General features: G+C 41.0%; 1 long non-coding RNA gene across 1 annotated transcript in view; it reads right to left on the reverse strand.

Annotated features, from left to right (window-relative positions):
• The window catches only part of LOC106850783 (uncharacterized), a 173,681-nt gene that overhangs the window by 4,092 nt on the left and 148,827 nt on the right, over nt 1-20,762 (reverse strand). The window contains exons 8-10 of the long non-coding RNA XR_015805489.1: nt 11,463-11,555; nt 8,726-9,860; nt 5,388-5,495 (exon numbers count right to left, since the gene is read on the reverse strand). This is a non-coding gene — a long non-coding RNA (uncharacterized LOC106850783). The remainder of the gene's footprint in view (nt 1-5,387; nt 5,496-8,725; nt 9,861-11,462; nt 11,556-20,762) is intronic.

A 20,762-nucleotide genomic window follows, 5' to 3' on the forward strand; every position in this document is an offset into this window, starting at 1 on the left:
AGAACAAACCCTTATTGTCACTATTGCAGCTTTAGCTTTATATTCTTGTGCTCATCCTTTGATTCATTCTCTCACCCCCCACTCTATTCCCATCTGATGGGTGGGAAACAGGATATTTTGTGAAATTCTTTCCTTCCTGTGTGGGTCTATATGACATCTTTAATTAGCAACTCTATGCAATGGAAGTGAACAATTAGAAAGCACAACTATCCTGCTGATGAGATCATAATACAGTTGCTCTTTGAACAGGTATTTAAGGCATCACTTTCTGTCATTTACAAATATTGATGTTATTATATAAAAATATCACACACCAAAAAGTCTTAAAACACTTCCCTACAGAATGAGTGATCAGGAAGAGCTTCACAAGCATTGTCTTTGTGTCCCCTGAAGAGTTTTTTTTGTGATGGTAAAAAGTGATGGGAAGGAGACCTCTGCCTTCTATGGACAGAACTCCAGCCAGCTGGTGCCTGCCATTTTACCAGGAATGAGTAGGAATACTTGTTTATTTAATAACCTTAATGCAGGAGCTGATCAGAGTGATGTGGCCTTCTACAGAAAACCCCAGTGGTTGAAAAGATTTTTGTCAGGGTGGGATTTGACACTATGGAAGCACAGAGAGCAGCACTGCCTTGCAAGAAGACCAAAGTATAGGCAAACCTGGCACACTCAGAGGATCTGGAACTGATCCTTCCTTGCCTTGTCCTGTAGGTGTAAATGCTATGAAGCCTCGCCTGGCAGGACTCCCCTTAAATGCCAGCAGTCCAAGTGATAGCCCTCAACTTCTGGATGTCCTATAGGGTTGGCCTATCCCTCTCTCCCCGATCCACCATGATGAAATTTTCTTTTCCCACTGCTGAGACTGAACAGCCCCTGGGAACGTTAAGATGATCCTGCTTTCTGATTTCCCTTCCTTTTTTTTCTTTGCTTCTTTTCAATAATTTGAATCTCTGATGTTCTACCTGGCACCTGGGAAAACTCATTTACACCACTACAGAGCAGCATACACTCATTTTGTGAAAACAAACAGTAACCACACAAGAAGCTAGATCAGAGAAAAACCAGTATCTCTGAGCCAGTATGACATTCCAAAATTTGGGGCTGTGAACTAAGAAAACTGCAGAAGAAGGTACAGAATTGTGCTTCTGCTAAAGTATCTGTCATTTCTCATAGGCGTCTGAAGGTTGTTGTGCAAACTTGTGTCGGATCTCACCAGCCTGTACATCACGTACTAGAAGACAGACAGGAATAAGAAGTTTTTTCAGGCTGAGCTTGCGAGCCAAATCTCCCGACTGCTATCTCACATTGTCACAGCAACAGGTTTGTCTACAGCTGCTTCACAATACAAAGCAACTGCAGGCACTGCCTCCTCATTTTCATTCAGATCTAATCACGAAACAAGAATGTGCTTGGTCATATTTGTGCTGGGACTGCATGTCCTCAGCGAAGTTTGCACACCCAGATAAATTGTCTTGCAGTTGAAAATAGAAACTACTACTGTAATAACAGAACATATAACTCTGAGCAAAGATTGCCAGGGTGTGAATATTGCTAATGGCATTAAGGGTCTTTATCACATCTTGTAAAGTGTTATCAATCAAACTACAGGTGTTAAGCAGGTAAAAGCTGTAGTTTGAGGCGACAGATAAGAACTTTTCCCTTGGATCTTAAGCACTGTTTCCTACTAGATCATTCCTGAGAGAAAATGTCAGGATATCAAAGGGGAAAAAAGAGATATATTTTCAGGCCTTGGGGCAAAAGAGGGAGGGGATTTTGTAGATAGTTTTAGGAGAAGCCTTATCAACCTCGCAGAATGACTTCAAATAGCAATCTCTTCTCCAATCACAACCAGATGTTTATTCTATTTACCAAAGAATTTGCCTTTTTTTTTTCAAATAACAATTTGCTAATAATATTAAAGCTATGTCTTGTGAACTTGTGAAGTATATGTGGAAAGAGAGGCAAGCATATTTGAGCTTCGTAGTTTACCATATACCATAGACACCCAAAATAAATGGGTGGCTGCATTACACTGGGGCTTGTTTGATGTACTGGGATCTAATGCACATTACTTGGTTTGCTCCCAGCAAGTGTTATGCATATTTAATATACAGAAGGTAAAGAAATCAATTTCAAAGCTATAACTGAAAGCCAAAATTCCACTATTACTGCCATGCTGTAAAGTACATATGTTATTGATTCCTCTGGCCTCTTTTACATGGGAGGTGACTTGGTGGCTTGGGGCCTCATCCTTTTATCTGAATTCAGACCCCACCCGAGAAATCTGTTGGTCTTGCTCTGAGTTCTATTTGGATATAGAAAGAGCTGCATTCATAACAGCTTAAAACCAGGGGGAGAAATAAAAGCCCTTTCCATTGTGCAGTTGATCAGAGGGTTCAACTAATTTTTGAGGCAGCAAACCCTTTGATAGCAATTTTACAGTCTGGGAAGAGAGGTGGGGATGTACCCAGGGACCTTACTTGGGGTGGGCAATGGAAAGCAGAGGCTAGAAACTTGGCCCCACTTTTCCAGTTTTGAGTTCCAGCTGTCCAACCTGAATTCTAAATCACAGGATCTGCAAGCCAAAACCAATCATTAAAAGAAATAAAGAAAAAAAAAAAGCTCTGCAAAGAAAAAGATCTGCAAGAATCTGTGCATATAACCTGGTATCTGATATCTGAGCTATCTACCTTCTAACACAAACAACTGCTGATGAAACATCTGATCTCCTCACACACAGCTACATTTTTAAATGAGCAGATTTTGTCTGGATTTCAGCCAGAACTTTAGTGTACTATAGGCTCAGTTAAAACATTTTTAATAATTATGGCATATTGTAGTGATCATCTCCTATGGCCACTCAATTTGTATTACGGTAGTTTTTATCTTGTGGTTTAAGTAATTAAGAAAGGCAGTGCCTTGGAAAGGTGAGAATATTTTTGTGCTTAAACTGACAGTAGGTCAAAACTCAAATGCTAACTCTGAGCCCTTTGTATGCTGGAGACAACAGCCCTGGACTTGTGAACCCAAGCTGTGTCTGTGGCATGGTCCAAATGTGCAGGAGGTATCTTTCCAGATGTCCAGGTACAGCACTAAAAAATACATGCCAGTTAATTTACCCCATTGATTACCTGAATCCAACAGCAGTTGATCAGCCTCTGAACCGAAGAACTCAATCTCAGTTACCAAGATTGACTGATTGGAGTAATTGAAGCAATCTTATTTAATGTTTGCCTTAAATGCTCTGGCAGTCTGATTCAGATAAGATTTCAAACAGTCTCTGTGCTTTTGATCTCAAATTAGCTTCAGGATTAACTCAAGCTTGGTTCAGACACAGTAAAAATTTCTCTCAAGTGTATTTTACACTGTAGCCATGTTCAAGCCCTCTTCCTTATTCCACCAGATTAATTAAAATCTCTCCTCAACTCAGTTGTGTCAGTGACAGTCTGAACTGTAGGACAGTGCTGCACTGGAACCTCAGGCTTGCTGAAATCCTTACCTGTGACTTGCAGCTCTCTATTTATCACTTACCCTTTGCCACTGCTGAAAGGGGCAATAAACACTTTGAAAAAGCTGCTCCTAAGTAGCAAGATTACTTCAGAAGGTGAGTTTGAGGTTCATAATTCCCTTAGAAATGCTCCACATTTTTCACCTCAGGTCTACAGAAGTGTTTGTGTATCACCTAAAACCACAAAGCCTGATTTTGATTAGGCTGTGGGTATCACTGCTAGGTTATTGTTTTAAGATAGCATCATGGAAAAACTTCAGTTATAACTTAATTAATTCAAACACTATCGTTACTTTTGAATGGAAGCATTTTATCCAAGCAAAGGATCACCCCTGAATGACTGTATTTGTACTGCAGAACCACCACGGCTCTAGGGTTCAGCTAAGGTCTGCATTCAAAGCTATTGCATTAACACTTATGTTATACTGCTGCCTACAGGTCCATATTTAAAATTAGGGTGTTATGCTAACTTATGTTTAAACAAGGCTCCTGTTCCAAAGCTTAGGAAACAAGCAAGATAAGAAAGGTATGGGAGAAGCTGAACCTATTTTAACTTTCCATGGTTATGTTTGTGTATATAATTGAATGCATTTATTCCACTGCCCTGAAGCCACCACAGAGGGGCTGGTTCTGTAGCAGAGCTACATTTGAGAATGCAGTTCAAGAGGAAGACAGGGATTATGGTCATGCCTGTATTAGAGGTGCTGTGGAGGAAAGCACAGGGATACCTGGAATGGCAGCCCTTCACGTGACAGACAGGTGGGTATCTGATGATCTCTCCTCTGGTGTTTGTTGCAAACTGTGTTTTCCCCTTGTGGAAACTGCACGTTTTTAAAAAGCAAATGTATATGCATTTTGAGGTTGGACACAGAATATAAGGACTACCTTTTCCTAATTTGTAGTTTAAAGATCCTTTACAAGCAGCCTATAAATCTCAAGACCTTGTCATGTTGCATCTCACTACTACATTGAAAAAAAGAATGACACGTGCCGCATGTTTCACTGAAATAGAAACATCATTCTTGCAGAGGCTGGAGTGGGGAAGGGTAATTTTCCTCTCCAGTTCATGTGCATAGCTCTTCTTTGGGTAAGCAACTTAAATTGACACACATATATTTTGAATTTCAAAATATTTTCGGAATACAGGAAGAAGAAATTTCAACTTAGTGCCTGTAGAGGAGCCAGACACTTCTGCAAGCACTTCCTCTTGTTCCTACGGAACTGACTGATCTTGGCAACTCAGGATGCTGCTGGTTTCAGCTAAAGCTAATAGCTGCTGAAATTATTTTCCTCTGTATTCTGTAAACCATGCTATTTTTGCAAAAGGAGACTCCTTTATTTGAACAATTAGCAAACTGACATTTCCTAAGATCATATAAATTAATGGAAATGTTAGCATTTAGTGCTCAAAATCTTCTGCACTGTGGAGTCTGGATAAGATATTAGTCAGATCTAATTTTAGTCGTCTGATGCCAGGCAGTCCCTGGTGACTGCCACAATACTGTTTCCTATCTAATTGTTGGTCAATTTGTTGCAATATATTATCAGGATTACTGAATTGTTAGTTATAATTACAACTTCAGAGTCAATAGCAGTGTCACAGCAAGGGTAAGTAAGCGCTAGAAAATTACGAGGGATGGAAATACCTTTCTAACAGCTACATCATATTAGTAGTACAGAGACCACCCACTGTAGCAGCTAGGCACAATGATAAATTCCTACTTAGAGAAGATGGAGTTGGATGTTTTTGCTTTAATGTTCTGCATTCATCTCAGCGACATCCCCTATAAGCTCCTTTTTTATTCCAGCTGTGGAGCACACATGAGAGGTGAACTGGCTAAAACCCATACAATCTGCCAGACTAAATTTTATGACAAACCATTTGCACAGGCCATTCCCAAGAATGCGTCTCCCAAAGGTCTTCAGGTCATTTTCCTATGGCTGTTCGGTCACCCTGATGCCTGGAAAGGCTGACCTGGAACAGAGACTAGACAGAGCAAAAGGAATAAATTAGGTATTTATTGAAAGGATACACTTTGGGCAGTGCAAGAGGCCGGCTGAGGCTACACCCAAATCAAATCCAAGATGGATCTTGGTCACGAGTCTTTACACTTTTATAAGTTTTGGTTTATTTGCATATTGGGGTCAATTGTCCAACCACAGCCCCAGGCCATAAAGTCTCAGCCCCCTGGATTGCCCCTTTTCCTTTGGAGTTGTTTCTGCTTTTGGGTACCAGTAGCCCTTGATTCTCTAGCTAGAAAGGAATTGTTTTGTCTAACTACTCTGTGAAGAGAACTTACTAACACCTAATATGAAGTTTCAGAGTTACATACTAAGCAGCAGAGATTCTGAAAAATATAAAAGCTAAAACCCAAGGCATCAACTCCAAGTGCCATTTTCACAAATGGTCTGGGGGATCAGGAGCCCACAGCCTGTCAGACAGGTACCAGTTCTCCATTCTCCAAAGGCCACCTCTCCAAGCACAATTTACTTTTGATTCCTAATACGGATGGTGGGTTATGACCCCTTGGAAAATTTGCCCCTTCTTCTAAGAATGACAACACAAGGTCCTCTATGGAAGAAGTGCGATAGAAGAACTTTTCAAAGAACATAGTATTTGCTGTTACTATTTTGACTAACATGAGAGATGCTTTTCAAACTTATACTCAGTTTTAAAGAAGACATTCATTATGGGAGAAAAGGAAAAAACAAAACAAGAAGTATTTTTCTACAAATCAAGTCCAGGACTTCCAGGAAATCCAAAGAAAAAATACTTCTGATAAGAAATTTCAAGTTTTACTCTAAGTTCAAGGTGTGTTGGGAAATTGACTGAGAGTTCAGTATGTGGAAACATGACCCCTAAAGTTCAGCATACACTGCAAGAACCAAAACCTAATTAGGGGAGTTGGTCAGGCTTTTAACTTATCTACCTAATCTCCAACCACAGCCTCGAAGGTTGAAAATGTGACTGCATCTTCTAAACCAAGAAACAGGTCATTAAAATTCAGGCTGTACAACTAACATTGCACTCATTTAACAAAACAGAGTTCAAAACATAAGGAGTTTAACTCCACATCAGAGGCATTTCTGGAAACCGCAGACTTAACGAACTATCTTCCCTCCATTGGTTTCAAATGAAACGGGCACAGAGGCTTTCTTTGGCACAGCCTAACCCTGCTCAACCAGGTGTGGGTTTCAATTAAGTTACCCTTGTGCAGGAATCTGAAGACAAACATTTGTAAACTTTTTTTTGGTTTGTTTGTTTGTGTTTAAAAAATGTACCCTCAGTGGTCGCCCTGCTGAAACCAGCCCGGACAGCTGGAACGGCAACCCGGAGCCAACCAGCCGAGTCACAGCCCTGGCTGTGTGTGAGCTTGTGGTCTGCTCTCACCGCCTGACTCAGTGGAAAAAAAGAAGTCTGTGGAAGCTCAAGCTACAGTGAGATGACAGGTGACTTCTGGGAGAAAAAACCCAAACCTAAGCTGTAGCCCCACACCCATTTCTGGAAACCTGGCATGAGTCATTTGTGGGGAGAGAAGGTGTCGAGCAGAGTTGGCTGGGTGATAGTGGAATAAGTCCATTCCAAAGCTGTACAGGTCTCCCAATTTTTTTTGTATGGTCTTGAAATGAAAACAAAAACTTTTAAAATGGAAGGGTGTGGAATTGTGTTGAGACATCTATTTTTGAGTTAGAGAGATTGAGTTTTCAGATCAGACATAACCAGAGACCTCAACCTGGGATACAGAAAACTCCCCACTCATCAGCACCAGCACTTCTGCAAAATGTTTTGGCATCTAAGAAGCAACATATTTTAGTTAAATATATTTCATCAAATATGTTCTAACGAATTCCAATCTTGAAATGTCATTGTGTCACCAGTTTGTGGAAAGATCAGTATTTTAAAAAAACTCATAAAAATAAAGGACTGGAAAAGAAGCTGAGGTACAGTCACTCACTCAAAAGACATTTGTCAGCAAAATTAAATATAAGTTCAGGCATATTCTGTTTCATCACATACTGTTCCTTTTAGGGGTGAGGCACTTAAGTAATTTCTCTATTTTGGAATGAGTCTGCTAGACAAACAGTTTATCTTCAGTTTGGCAAAAGAAAGTTACATTAACGTCTATCAAGATGAAAGCGGAGCAAACCAGAATATTTTACAGCTTAAATAGTGACTCTGTTCTTCAGCTATGTGTAAACTATTCATCTCACAGGATGCAATCAAATGTCACTGTCTCGATATGAGTTCCCAGTAATCTGGAAAACACAAATCCACATACTTTATATATGCACACATACATATACACACACACACATATATATAGTACCTATATATACATATATATATATATATATATACACACACACACACATAAATATACTATTTTCATGTACACACACACACGGATGCAAACCACATCTGGAGTTCCATTAAAATATTTCTCCTACCTCCTCAATAACCACAGTTACAGTAATCCCTAGAAGGAACAGAGTAGGGCTAAGGTCAGCCGTCTCTGATCACCAGTGTTTGTACAAAGTGATTTTATGTTTAATTTGCACTAGAGATTGATAGCAAGTTAGAATTTTGGCTCAAAAGAATTTTTATGAAAGAAAAAAATGTTTGGAAGTTTGAAAGGTTTTCCAAAAGGAAGGTTCAGGGAATAAATGAGAGCTTATTTATCTATTTCAAGACTTTTGCAAGCTGGAAAATAGGGAGAAAATTCCCAACCTTGCTCCTCACAACACTGCATTATCACAAGAGAGTCTGTATTGTATTTTTTCTGTTGAAATAATTTTTTTTTTTTAAGAGGGAAAACATAATGCATAAAATTCAGTCTGCTCTTCAGTGAAAATATTACAATTTTTTCATTTTAAGAATGTTTCCATCTTTTCACTAGGAGGATTCCAAACATGATGTACATTTTTCATCAAGTTTGAAAGTGTATTTAAGAAACACCTTCATTTCCATGAGAGCTCATAGTTTGGGTTTTTATTTATTTTTTGCCCCAAATGTTTTTATTGAAACAAATTTCAGCCTATTCTAGCTTGCATTTTGGATTCTCTCAAAATTCAAATTCAAAACTTCAAAGCGAGCCATCTCCACAACCATTACTTTTGTAGGATTTTGATCAAAGCCATGGAAATTCCTGGTTCCACCCTGCAGTAATGAACTGGCCCAGGTTTCATTTGAAATCCAGCTCTGAGGAGCTGACTTACCTATCTGGTTTGCAAGAATCCTGCTGTCTTCACCTGACCCCAGAGCATCTCCGCATAGCAAAGCTCTCCTCCAACTGGAATGCATCCATGCAATACAGTCCCCATTCCCTCGATGTGGGGGGGCACCAATGTTTGCTTGTCAACCTCCTGTTTACCAACCTTCTCCAAGTTCAGAAAACTCCTTCTTTCTGCATCCTGAAGATCAAGGTGCGTTTTTAAATTTTTTTTTAGCAATTCACTAGATAGCTGTGCTTGCCTAAAGAGACCCTCCCACTGCTCTTTTATCCTCTGAAGGCAGGCCAATTTTCAACTACAGCCTTATGGTTGCCTGGGTTAACCTCTGCCTTGTTTCATGAGGCTTAGAAACCCCAATACACATTTCAAATGGCGTGTCTGATCACACTGCTCTGGCAAATAAACAGAAAATTAGAATGAGCTTCTCCAGGTAAGCGCCAGCATGAAGGTACCATCATCTTCCAGGGGGGAATGCCTCGCAGGCAGGCATGCAGGCAGGCAGGTTTGGAGATCAGTTATGATGGGGACACAGAGAAGGCAGCTGTGTAACAGCACAGGCACAACTCTTTCAAAGCTTCTGCCAGGCAAGGCACAGGGAATTTGGGACAAATATCTTGAGAACACTTTTAACCCTTAAATATTGTATGCAAGACATTTAGGTGGCTGTTGAAGTTATCCCTATCTTGTTCTATACAGCTTATATTCAAGTATTTTAGATTTGAATCCTCATGTTTCAATTTAAGGCCTTTATCCTGTAAGTTTTCCTATTATTTGTAGGATTTTTTCCATCATGCTGGTAGCCTCTTCCTCCTCTCTCACCATGACTGCGTGCCACAGTCCTGTGAATTAACACAGGCAAAAGACACGGGTTACTACAACTTGTTTCTAGTTTCTATTCTTTATGTTTGTTCAGGTTCAAATGCAAACTCCACTGCACAGAAAAATTTGGGTCTTCCAGTTGGTCCAGACGGCTTTCACCAACTCCATTGTCCTTTGAGTGAGGTGTGACATCCAGAAGAGCCAGCTGAGCTTTCCAAACTGAGTCTTGGGATCTAATTACTCCTCTGCATACCTGGCTTTCCTGAGGCACAAGTTGTCTTTCCTAAATCAGGATGTACAACTGAAAGCAAAAAAAAAAGGAAAAACCCAAACCCAAAATATACAAGCCAGAAAAAAATCCAACAGCTTACATCTTGGCATTTTAAGTGATTTTTTTTTTTTACTACAAAAACACAGGGGTTCAGAATTCGCCACCAAATCCTCACTCTTTAGGTCGCCATTCTCTTATGTGCCCTTCACAGCTTTCCCCAAAACCCTAACCAGACATTTAAATATCTCCTGCTGAGGCCAGTGGGATTTAGGCAGATCCATGCCCCTGTAGCACGAAGGAACTCAGCTCCTCTGCACTGACAACAACTCAGTTGCTCAGTGTGGCCTGCAAAAGAAATTGTTTCAAGGTGTACAAAGCATTTTCTGCCTGCTGCTGTTGGCAGTGTAAAACTGCCATGGAGCTGCTGCCAGGGGAAGGAAGAAATGAAATCCCCTCAGGAAAGAAAAGAACACACAGGTAGAGAAGGGGGAGTGGGATGGGAGGCGTGGGGTCCCCCCTGGGACCCAGCCCTCATTTGGAAATGAGCTTGCTGCTGGCACAGGGTTTGGCCAAGCTTGCTGATCCTCCTGTGTGCACCTGAGCATCCCTGTATGTGGATTTCTGCCGCATGCTGAGGGTTGTTCCTTGCCCCTCTGAGCCTTTGGTGTGAGGCCTCCCTCCTTGTGAAAGTCTTTTAAAAGCAGTGACTCTTACTCTGCTTGCTGGCAACTTGTTGTCTAAAGGCACATCAAGGAGGGCACCCAACACCCTTCACGGTCTGGGAACAAAGTGACTGCATGGAAGCACAGCCCTACTGCAAATACCTGGGTGCTTGGAAGTCTTCCCTGGGTCTGCCCCTTGTTCCCAAGCCAAAACATACTGAAGTGCTTTCTCAACCAGACTAGTTTGCTGATACTCATTTATGGTACAAGAAACTGGACTACAGACCATGAGGCAACAATCTCAAAATCCAGAAAACCCTTTCTTATCCCTGTGCAGCAAAATCTGCTTGGAGTGTGATGAAACAGCTTTGAAAGGGAAGGAAGCCACACAGGGGCAGTAAGCTGAGAGCAAAAGCCATGGGAAAGGTCTGGGGCCTGATAGGCCTTCCCTTGATCTCAAGTCTTACATTTTCTCTTGTATCTATGGTTTCCCCAGAATATTTTTCTCCAGCTAATGCAGCAGGTATACCCATGCTCGTTACCCATGCTCATATTATAGTAGAAGGAATCAAATGAGAATCTAAATTTAAGAGTTTTAAATGTTAATCCAAAAATAAAAAAAGGCTAGATGCATAATCTTATTTATCTTCATTCATTTGGGGGTCATGTGTATATGAAACTTCCTCTTCTGTAACTTCTTTCACAGTCTCCCACAGAGCCCTCCTGCAGATAATCCCAGCAGTCACAAAACAATGCTGTCCTTGCTGAATGACAGCACCAATTCTTGTCACTCTGCTGAGTGGGTGCCTAAAACAGGCACTTTGCCTCTCAATTCATTATTTTCTCATCACTCTCTGAAAAAGCATTGCACCTTCCAAAGAATGAGACTATCAAAAAGAGATATTCCCTAACAGAATATTTTATGATCCACTACAGTATACCATAGATTAAAATACATAGTTTTTCTTACCTATTTTATTGAATAAACTTTTTCAAACTATTCCAATGGATTCTTTCCCCCAGACTGTTGGTTCCAAATCACAGTTTTATGCAACAAAGCTCACTAGAAGAAAAAACTACATTAAGTTTACAGCTGGTTATAGGCATATTTTCCAAATAAATTCTCTTTGATCTGATAATGCAATGCTTCGTTTTGAAGCAAGTTCTACTACTACTACTACTACTCAAAAAGTGTTGCCCAATGTCACATAGAGACCGTATTTTTCAAATATTAATTCACAGCTTTCATTTTAAGGACATGTTTATAGAGGTTGAAAGGAAGTTCAGATAAAGTTGTTGCATTGTGGCAATATATGAAATGAATTGTTTTAATAGGAAAGAAGTTTAAGATAATCTCTTGGCCTTATTTCCTTTACTGGTTAAACCCCTTTGGTCACGTCTGTGAGAGCAATGCTGGCCACTTTTGTTTATTTTTCTTTAACTGAAACTTTTTAACCCTGAAAGTAAAGTTAAGGAGAAAAAATTAATCCAAGGGGCTTCGTGCTATGCCAGCATGGGTCCTTTTCCAGTTGCAGATGCTTCACTAAGCAAGTGAAGTGACGATTTTTGCCTTCCTCCCTGAATTTCTGTGTTCCATTTATTGTACCCACCATCTGCAAAGGGAAGATTGGCACTGCCATGTGCTGGCTCCAGAGATACATAAAAGGAAGATCTAACTGTAGCCAACCAGAAAAATTGTAAAGCTGATGGAAACAGGACAGGCCTACCAAAAAGAAAGGAACTCCTCAGAGGAGCTTTCAGGCAGAAAAGTAGAAGTGAGGAGATTGTACAGCACCAGCACAACACTACCTCCTTAAACCATAAGACAAAGCTGAGGATTTTGGTGGTGAAGTCAGAGCAGAGATCTGAAATTCAGAGGCTGCTTTCAACCAAGATTTCTGTGGTCTGTGTCTTATGCAGATAAGAAGAGAGTTCCCATTCCTAGATTACTGCCAAAGTTGTCCTCCTCCATTGGTTTCATTTTTTTCCAGCAGAGAGGGCTAGACAATTAGATGTATAGTTACTTTTGGGTTTTTTTTCCAAATACCAGAAGTTAAAAATACGAGGTGGACTAGCCAGACAACACCAAGTTTCTATTGATCCCTTATTTAATAGACCAGAACCCAGGGACTGTTTCCAGTAATGTAATCTATGTTTTCTGGATTTTACCTTTCTCAGGTCCAGGATAGAGGCCTGGACCAAAGGCCCCTGTTTCCCACACAAGTGCTCCTCATGGCTGTGGAGTCTGAGAGTGCAGTGCTGCATCTGGGGTCTGAGGCTGCTAAATCAGCAGGCTTGGAGTTCACCCAGGTCCCTGTTTCGTGCCATGCCACCAATAAGCCCTACATCCGCCTCTACAGAAAGGCTCTGGCAATGTGCACATCTGTCCTGCAGCTTGTCAGGTACAATGGGTCACACTCAGGTTTGTGAGACATCCCTGCAGAAGCTAAAGACTTCCACGAGGCACTTGGACCATATAGGGACAAAACCTTTCCTCACAGACTGTTCCTTATCTCAAACACTGCAAAATATTATTTGGCTGCAGGCAGCCAAACCTGACTGGAAGGCTTTCTGCCAGTTTGCTTGTACCTGGCAGCCTCTGCCAGACCACTCACAATGACACCCTTCAACCACAAAATGCACGAGTCATAATGCACAATGCACTTGAGCATTAACACAGGTGTTACAACATGGATTTACTCATGTCCGTCACACTCTCAAGGAACCCTTGCAGACGTCACTGGGCTCTTAAAGATTTACAGTAATACTAAGGAACAAACAAGGAAAACCCACAGCTTCATTTCCCAGTATCAAAGGGAGAATTTGCCAATAGCACAGCAGCAAGCCACACTGGCTGTGAGCAAACAAGCTCAGTTCTGCATTGCCTGTATCTGACTTTTGTTGAGGTACCTAACTTTGATCTTTGATATGTGAAAGTGTTGCCAGGTAGCTTCTTTTTATTTATTCTGTAAATCCTGCACATTTGAAAATTTGGTGAGCTGGCCTGACTAACACATTCATGAATGCTGACATTTAGTTCACAGTTACCACTGAGGTAACTGAACTGATTTTAACGTAAGTGAAAACATTTTTGCATTTAGATATGACAGAGAATTGTATGTGTACATTTGTCCGGCAAAAGGACAGTATATGTCTCCAAAGTTGAGAGTGAATGCTCTGTGGTGTCTGGCTTCAAAGCGCCTAAGTGTGAAAGCAGACACTTCAGTTGTGTTAGCCTACACAAAAAGGCAGCTGCCAGGGACATCCAGGATCACTGCTGCACTGGTTCATTCATCAGAACCTTGCCAGCTCATTTTTGAGAGGGCTGTAGAAACAAAGAGAGGCAGACGTGCCAGGGGACACTTTTGCAAGGGTACAACTTATACAACTTCCTTGTTTTAATTATCTAAGTGGTAGGTGGGTGGAGCACCTTCATAATTTGCTTTTCTCTTTTATTACTGAAATAAAATATCTGAAATGTCTGAGGGTGCTGGGAGAGAGGTCGCTCTTATTGCATTCCATTGCAGGCAGCATGGCTTTTTCAGGGACACCTGTCCACATGAAACTCTGTAAACGCTTTTTAATAGGTCCCCAGGTAGTAGAAAGAACACAGCTGCTAAAGAGCGTTAATGGCAGGACAGCTGCTTGGCTGACAGAATTGGAACCAGCGTGGTGCATATGCTGGGACTGTAAACAGGAATGAATTTTCCTAAAATCTTTATAAGTAAAAATGTTTATTTTTGGAATATTAGCAAAATAAAAGGAGTTACGATGTTCCTTTAATTTAAAGTCAAAACATAATGACATGCAGCTTTTAAGAAGGTTTGTTTTATAGCAAAATCTCAAATTGAAACAAGGTGGCTTTGAAACAACTTCAGAAACACCACAGATTTCTTCCTATTTATATATATAAAACATGCTTGGGCATTTATTTTTTGTCCTTAATGTGTAGTAAAATTGATCATGAAATTCTACTTTCCACAAACCTTACATGAGGTATTGGGGAATGCCCTTCTGTCTCCCAGGCCTGCCACTGATAACAAACGCTCGGTGTGTGGTGCGAGAAGGTACAAGATATCTGGAGCAGGTTATTCACATGCTAAAAAGATGAAATAGAGGTCTTGTTTCAAGGACTGGCACCAAGATGAAGACCCCTGATACCCAGCCTTTCCCCAGCCATAGCCTTCCTCTCTGAGTCAGAGCCATCCAGTGCCAAGAAAGTGCCCTCTTGTGACAACCTCAGTGCAGGCTCAGAGACTTTGAACCCAGATGAACACCATCATCAGACTAGTTGCAAACAACTGAAATTCTTTCTGAAGTGTTAGTAAACAACACATTATCTTTGGGAAGTTCACCTGAGGACAGCAGAACACAAACTGCTTGCTACTTCCCCCACAGCACTTGCAGTGCAGCACACCAGCCTGGATGATGAGCAGTACTTGCCTTGCCCTCTTGAAATGCCATTCCAACCTTTTTAGGAATGACAGAGACAATCTAAAATCTACGTAGGCTTTATTGTGTTTCTCAAAGTCTCTCAAAGGCATTTCCACTGTACATGCTTCACCAGCATCTCATCAAGGGATGAAACAATGGGTCTACCTCTTGTACATACCTCTTCACAGCTTCTCCTCTTGAGCCTGAAGCTATGCTTGTTTTAAAGTTATTAATTGCCTTTTTCACAGCTGGCAGCAGCAGCCTTGCATGTTGACTCAAAGTGTGATGTGATAATTAGGCAGGGTGAGGAATCTTTGTTAAATTTCATTCTTTGGTGCTATTTTGCCTTTGATCTTCACTGCTCTGCTTTCCAGAAGAGTTACAGCATTCCAGCAGAAGCCAAGGGTGGGCCTTTCATCAACCTGGGGGAAAAGCTTTGTCCTGTGCCCCACGGCACTCTGCTCTCAGTCTTAAATATCCCATTTGGATGACAGCTATGTGCTTGCTGGAGCGCCTGTGAGGTGCCTACAGTCAGAAAAGCACGTACAGTGCATCCTCCACCAAAACACAATCACATCAACAGATTACAAGAGAAGTCAGAATCAAGTTCAGTAATTAAATAAACAAGTAAGCAGGCTTTTAATAATGCCATTTCTCCATTAATTTAATTGAAACCTTGTATTTTACTCTGCAGATTAGGAAGGCCATGTCACAAATTTAAAATCCTGTAGAACTAATGTCCACTTCTCTTCTGGGCTCCAAAGCTGTCCATATTCCAGAGTCATGCAGGCAGTTAACTTCAGCATTCTCTTGATTTTAACTGGCCAATTACAAACCACTTAACAGATGGTGTAGAAATAGTCATATAAACTCAGGAATAAATCCTAGAGCATTATACACTAATGAATGAATCACTTTCCCAAATGTTCATTCTTGGGCTTTTGTCACTTATAATTTCTTTGAGATCTGGCCTTTCTACTTGTCACAGCCTATTCCTCTCCAGACCTGGGATGGCATGAAAGGCAGGGAGACAGTGTGCACACCTGAATCTCATAAATTTCGTCCCTGCCGTATTGTTAACAACACTGGGCTTTTAGCAACATATCAGTGCAAGCCAAAGAAAAGCATCTGCCCCAGGAGAAGTAATTGGTAGGATTGTTACAATACGCATAGAGCAAATAAATGAGAGAATACCGGTTAGTTCATTATTTCCACCCCAGGAAGGATGTGATTGCCTGTTACACCACAGTGCGTGTTGAACTGTGTCCCAGAGCTGTTTTGGTACAAGAAGTTAGGCAGGGGTAGGACACCTGCAAGACAGGTATGTAATTATGCACATGACAATGAAATTAATGTCCGGGTGAATGTATGTGAAGAAATGAACTGTGTGGTGTGTCACACATAAAGAGTTACTCTTGAAAGATGCTCTCCCCAAGCCATTATCCTCATGGTCCCTTGGTCTTCCAAACTGGGGAGAATGAGTATGAACCGGCTATTAGCAGGGTTTGCTTGCTGCTAATTTTAATGGTGATAATCAACAGAGCTTGTGCACATCATCTTCAGTTTCTTCTGGGCAAATGTGTGAAAATTCCAGGAGGAGATTTCACGTGACTGCTGGGAGGCTGGCGCTGGTGCAGGAGCAGATATCTGGCTGGTCCATCTCTTATCTGATGGCTAGCATGTTGCTGCTCTTACCCCAGAGAGAGTTCAAAAGAGTAATTCCCTTTAGGGGTATGAGACCTCCCTTTCACACACAATGAGCTGAGCCACAGTGCTTTTTTGCCCTCTTATGACAGTCTGCCTTCCCTCTCTTCCACATTGTACTGGCTGCAGCCGGCCCTATCCGAAATTCAAGAGCTGGGATGCAAAGTAGGAACTCACAGATTATTGTTAAACAGCCATGGCAACAGAAGTACAGAGGTGGAAAGAAGCAAAGAAAGCCCCTTTCTTCTTCTCAGAGCCTAAGGATTATGCAGAACACACAATTTGAAGTGCAGGTCTTTTTGAGGAATGGGTCAAAGAGGTAACTTGGTGCAAAGATGCTACAAAGAGAACACAGTGCTGGGTCACATTGAACACTGAGCTGTCCATGGACTGTAACAAGCCAGTCCTTCCTGTTCCTCTGTGGCTTAAGCTTCTGCAGTAAGTTTTAAAGAGGCTTCTTACAGAGAGTGTCCTTGTGGGAGTGAGACAGGCAATATACTAGACTAGGTAAGACCCAGCAGCACTCTAGGATGATCACTGCCTCACAACGAAGTTAATTTGAATACGTTTTCCTAAAGTGTGGCTCCATTTTAGCCGAGACACCCTAAGTCCCAGCTTACTGCCCGTCTTCCTGGCTCACCACTGTTGCAGTTTTTATGACATCTCCAAACTACTTCTCCACAGGTACCACTAATGGTTGGACCCATTTCCATGCCTTTAGTGAATGGCACTTAAATAATTCCTTTTCCTATTGGGGCTTTTGTCTGTGCTTTAATTTTCCAGGAGGGTCTCTATAAGCTTCTGTCAAACTTCTGTTACAGACAGCCAGATAGAACCAGACATAGAATAAAGGGCTCATATGTTCCAATTTAAGCACCTAATGTTCACTGGATTTTGAGTACAATACACATGAAAGAGAGAAGACAATTTGCTGGTAGGAAAATGGCCACCAGAGGCTCCACTGCGGCTGAGCCTCTCTGAGATTTTTCTGAACTGGAAAAGGTATAAAAATGTATTTGAATCTGAGCGGAAAAAGAAGTAATCAGAATCTCTTCTTGCTTCTGACAACAGTGGGTTCTGAAACAGCTGGTAGATTTTTAGATTTCAATGAATTCAGACAGTAAGAAGTGAGATCACATGGCAAAAATATGAAGCTGGCTCTAGTCCAGCAGAAAAATTAGATTTCAGAGATGACAATTCTTGAACAGAGAATACAAATAGAAGGGGGAAAAAAAAGCCTGTCTGCAACTGAACTCATTTTGTGGGTAACCTGTGGCAGAACACTAGAGGACACATAAACATACCTTGAAAACTTGTTCAGATTTACCCAAATATGAGAACCCAGTGGACCTCTCTGAGAAAATTGATAGATGAAAAAAGAGTGGGAGCAAAAGGCAGCAAGGCTGTTTAAGTTGGAACCCAGCAAGAGATGGCCCCTGTAACCTGAAACACTCTGCCAGCTTACCATGACCTCTACCCAACACCTCTGGGTATGTGCAGCACTTCTTATGAGAGGATTTCCTCAAGCTGCACTTGGGTTAATTTCAGGACACAAGAATTATATGTTCAGATATAACAAGGGTTTAGGTAACCTGGATCTACAATAGGCACCAAGTTCAACAGAGATGGCATTTTCTGACTATGGGAAAAGCAGTGGAAGAAACACGATTTGAAAAGAAAAGGAGTGCTAGGTTGACAATAACAAGAAAAAATCTGTACAAGGGTGGGGGGGATGCTTCAGTTGAGTTCTGCTTCTGAAAGACAAAAGAGACATAAAAATATTGCTCAGAATAATGAAATATGTATTGGGAAATTTGTTGCTCATTGGTTGCTCGTTTGTTGCTTGTGGTCTGATGGAGCAGGGACAGTGTAAAAAGTTGAAGCACTGGAAGAATTACAGATGCCCCAGAACTGCTTATATATCAGAAAGCATAACATTTAAATTGTTCAAGGAAGTTATTAGTTCAAGTTCTGACAGCAAAATACAGACACGACTGACAGCTGATGGCTTGACACATCAGGAGCTCTATAAAGGAAAGAAGGCTGCTGCAATTTTAAACCACGGATTGAAAATATTCAATATTTTTACTGATAGGAGCCTTATGAACTTCAAATTAACTGTAAACTCTTTACTATCTTTGCCTGACACACATTTTGAAAAAAGCACAACTATATTTATTTTTTTCCAACTACCAAACATATGATCTGCAAGGCAAATTTAAGTGAGGCTGATAGTGCAGGCATATGCATTTCAGCCTTCAAGGAAAGTCTGGGGCAACAAACTAAATTTGGTGGGAGCCAATCTAACTTTAAAAGCCTTGTCTAGATGAAATACAGACCATGAAATGAGCTCTTGCTGGAACAACTGCTCAGGATGTGACCCCATGGAGAGAGTGTAACAGGCTGTGGGTTGCGTTACAGCTATAGGGTTGCTGGGGTTTTAAGTGCTCTTACTCCATTGAAAAGTAATCATGGGATGGAAAACTGTGCTTTAAAGGCTTAAGCTGCTCAGGCAGAGACTCCAGGTCTGGGTTGGGACTCTGAGGCTGTGGTCAACATTAGGCACAGCCAGTTGAAAATGCATATGGGACAAAGTTCTTTTATAAATGCCTTCAGGGCCTATAGTCTGAAAGCCGAAGTCCAGTGTTGAGAAGCTGCTGCTGCTGTTCAGGATCTCACCACTGACATACAGCATGTCCTTGGGCAAGCGTCTCCACCTTCAGTAAGGCTTCACGTTCAGCATCTGGAAAACTGAGAAAATTCATTGAGTTCCACAGAGATGCCACGTGAAGCTACTGATAGCTGTCAAGGGCTCTGATTTTTCTGAGTGTGAAGTCTGCTTAATGCAGAGAGTGGCTAAGTACAATAAGTTTTGTTTCAGGCTTTAAATAAAACCTGTATGAATAGCAAAATTAAATCTTTTGAAACAGCTCTCTAATGTGTCACTATTCTAAACTGATAAACTTATAAAGAAGCCACATGGGAATTTCTTCATATAACTTCCCCAGTCAGAAAACACCAATTTGAAAAAAATGAAATCATTTATTGGTTTGGTTTTTTGCTGGTTGTTTTTTTTTCAGGAAACAGTCACTTTAGATAAATTTCACAATGTAGAAAATATTAACAAAAATTCTTTTAGAGCAACAAAATACTTTGTTTTAAAAAAAAGTTCACATGGTAATTTCAGTTAAAAATTACTACTGTTTGGAAAATCTTCCTATCTACCTGGTAGTTATAGTAGAAAAGTAAGTCTACAGCCTAAGAGGAAAGTTTCTAACTGATTGCAATTGGGATGAAAGCCATGGTTACAAAACCAAACGGGGGGACAGGAAAGCAGTTCCTGGTCCAGTACTAGCCATGGTAATATCAAGCAAGCTTCTGCACAACCCCTTTTTAACTCTTAATGGGCTGTGGTCAGAAAGAGCCGGAATATTTATGTTGGGAAACTGAAGACATGTTGAACATCTATGGAATGGCACAGATAAGTAACTGTTATTCTCATAAAGTTAAAAAATCTACTGGTGAGGTAAGGAAAAAGAAGGAAAAGAGAAAATTTAGAAAATGTGAACTCATAACTGCTTTTTGAATTGATTCCTTTTTTTTAAGAGTTTGAATGGGACAAAGGAAGGAAAGTTACATACTGCTTTGGGTAACAAAGCCAGCAGGAAATATGGTTAGCAGTCAAAAGAACATACACGATAACACCCAAGTTCACACGCAAGAGCAAAATTTATCTCCTCTTCCCACCACTGTCAGAAAAATATAGAGTCCAATAAAGAGTGTCTGCATTACCAAAGAGCTCATATAGGAAGGGTTTGGAAAAAGTATCGCAGCACATCAAAATCTGAAGGCGCAGAGGCAGATGTGTACCATGATTCAAGAGAAGAAAGTGAACTCGAGATGGAAGACAGAGATCTGCCTCATGTCAGTCAAATAGAGAGTGGTACAAGCCCCAGCATTAATATCCGTATTTCAGACACCTACACTGATCTACAGGCTCCACTCAGCATCTTTAAAGGCAGAGGCTGGGCTGTATGCATGTGCCTGAGGGCAGCACATCTGTGCCTAAGCACAGGCAGTCTCCAAGTGCTGGCTTCACCAAGAAGATGGTCTCCAGAGTTGCCTTTCTCAG

This window comes from Sturnus vulgaris, chromosome 1, assembly GCF_052056855.1.
Source record: "Sturnus vulgaris isolate bStuVul1 chromosome 1, bStuVul1.hap1, whole genome shotgun sequence".
NCBI classification, from domain to species: domain Eukaryota; kingdom Metazoa; phylum Chordata; class Aves; order Passeriformes; family Sturnidae; genus Sturnus; species Sturnus vulgaris.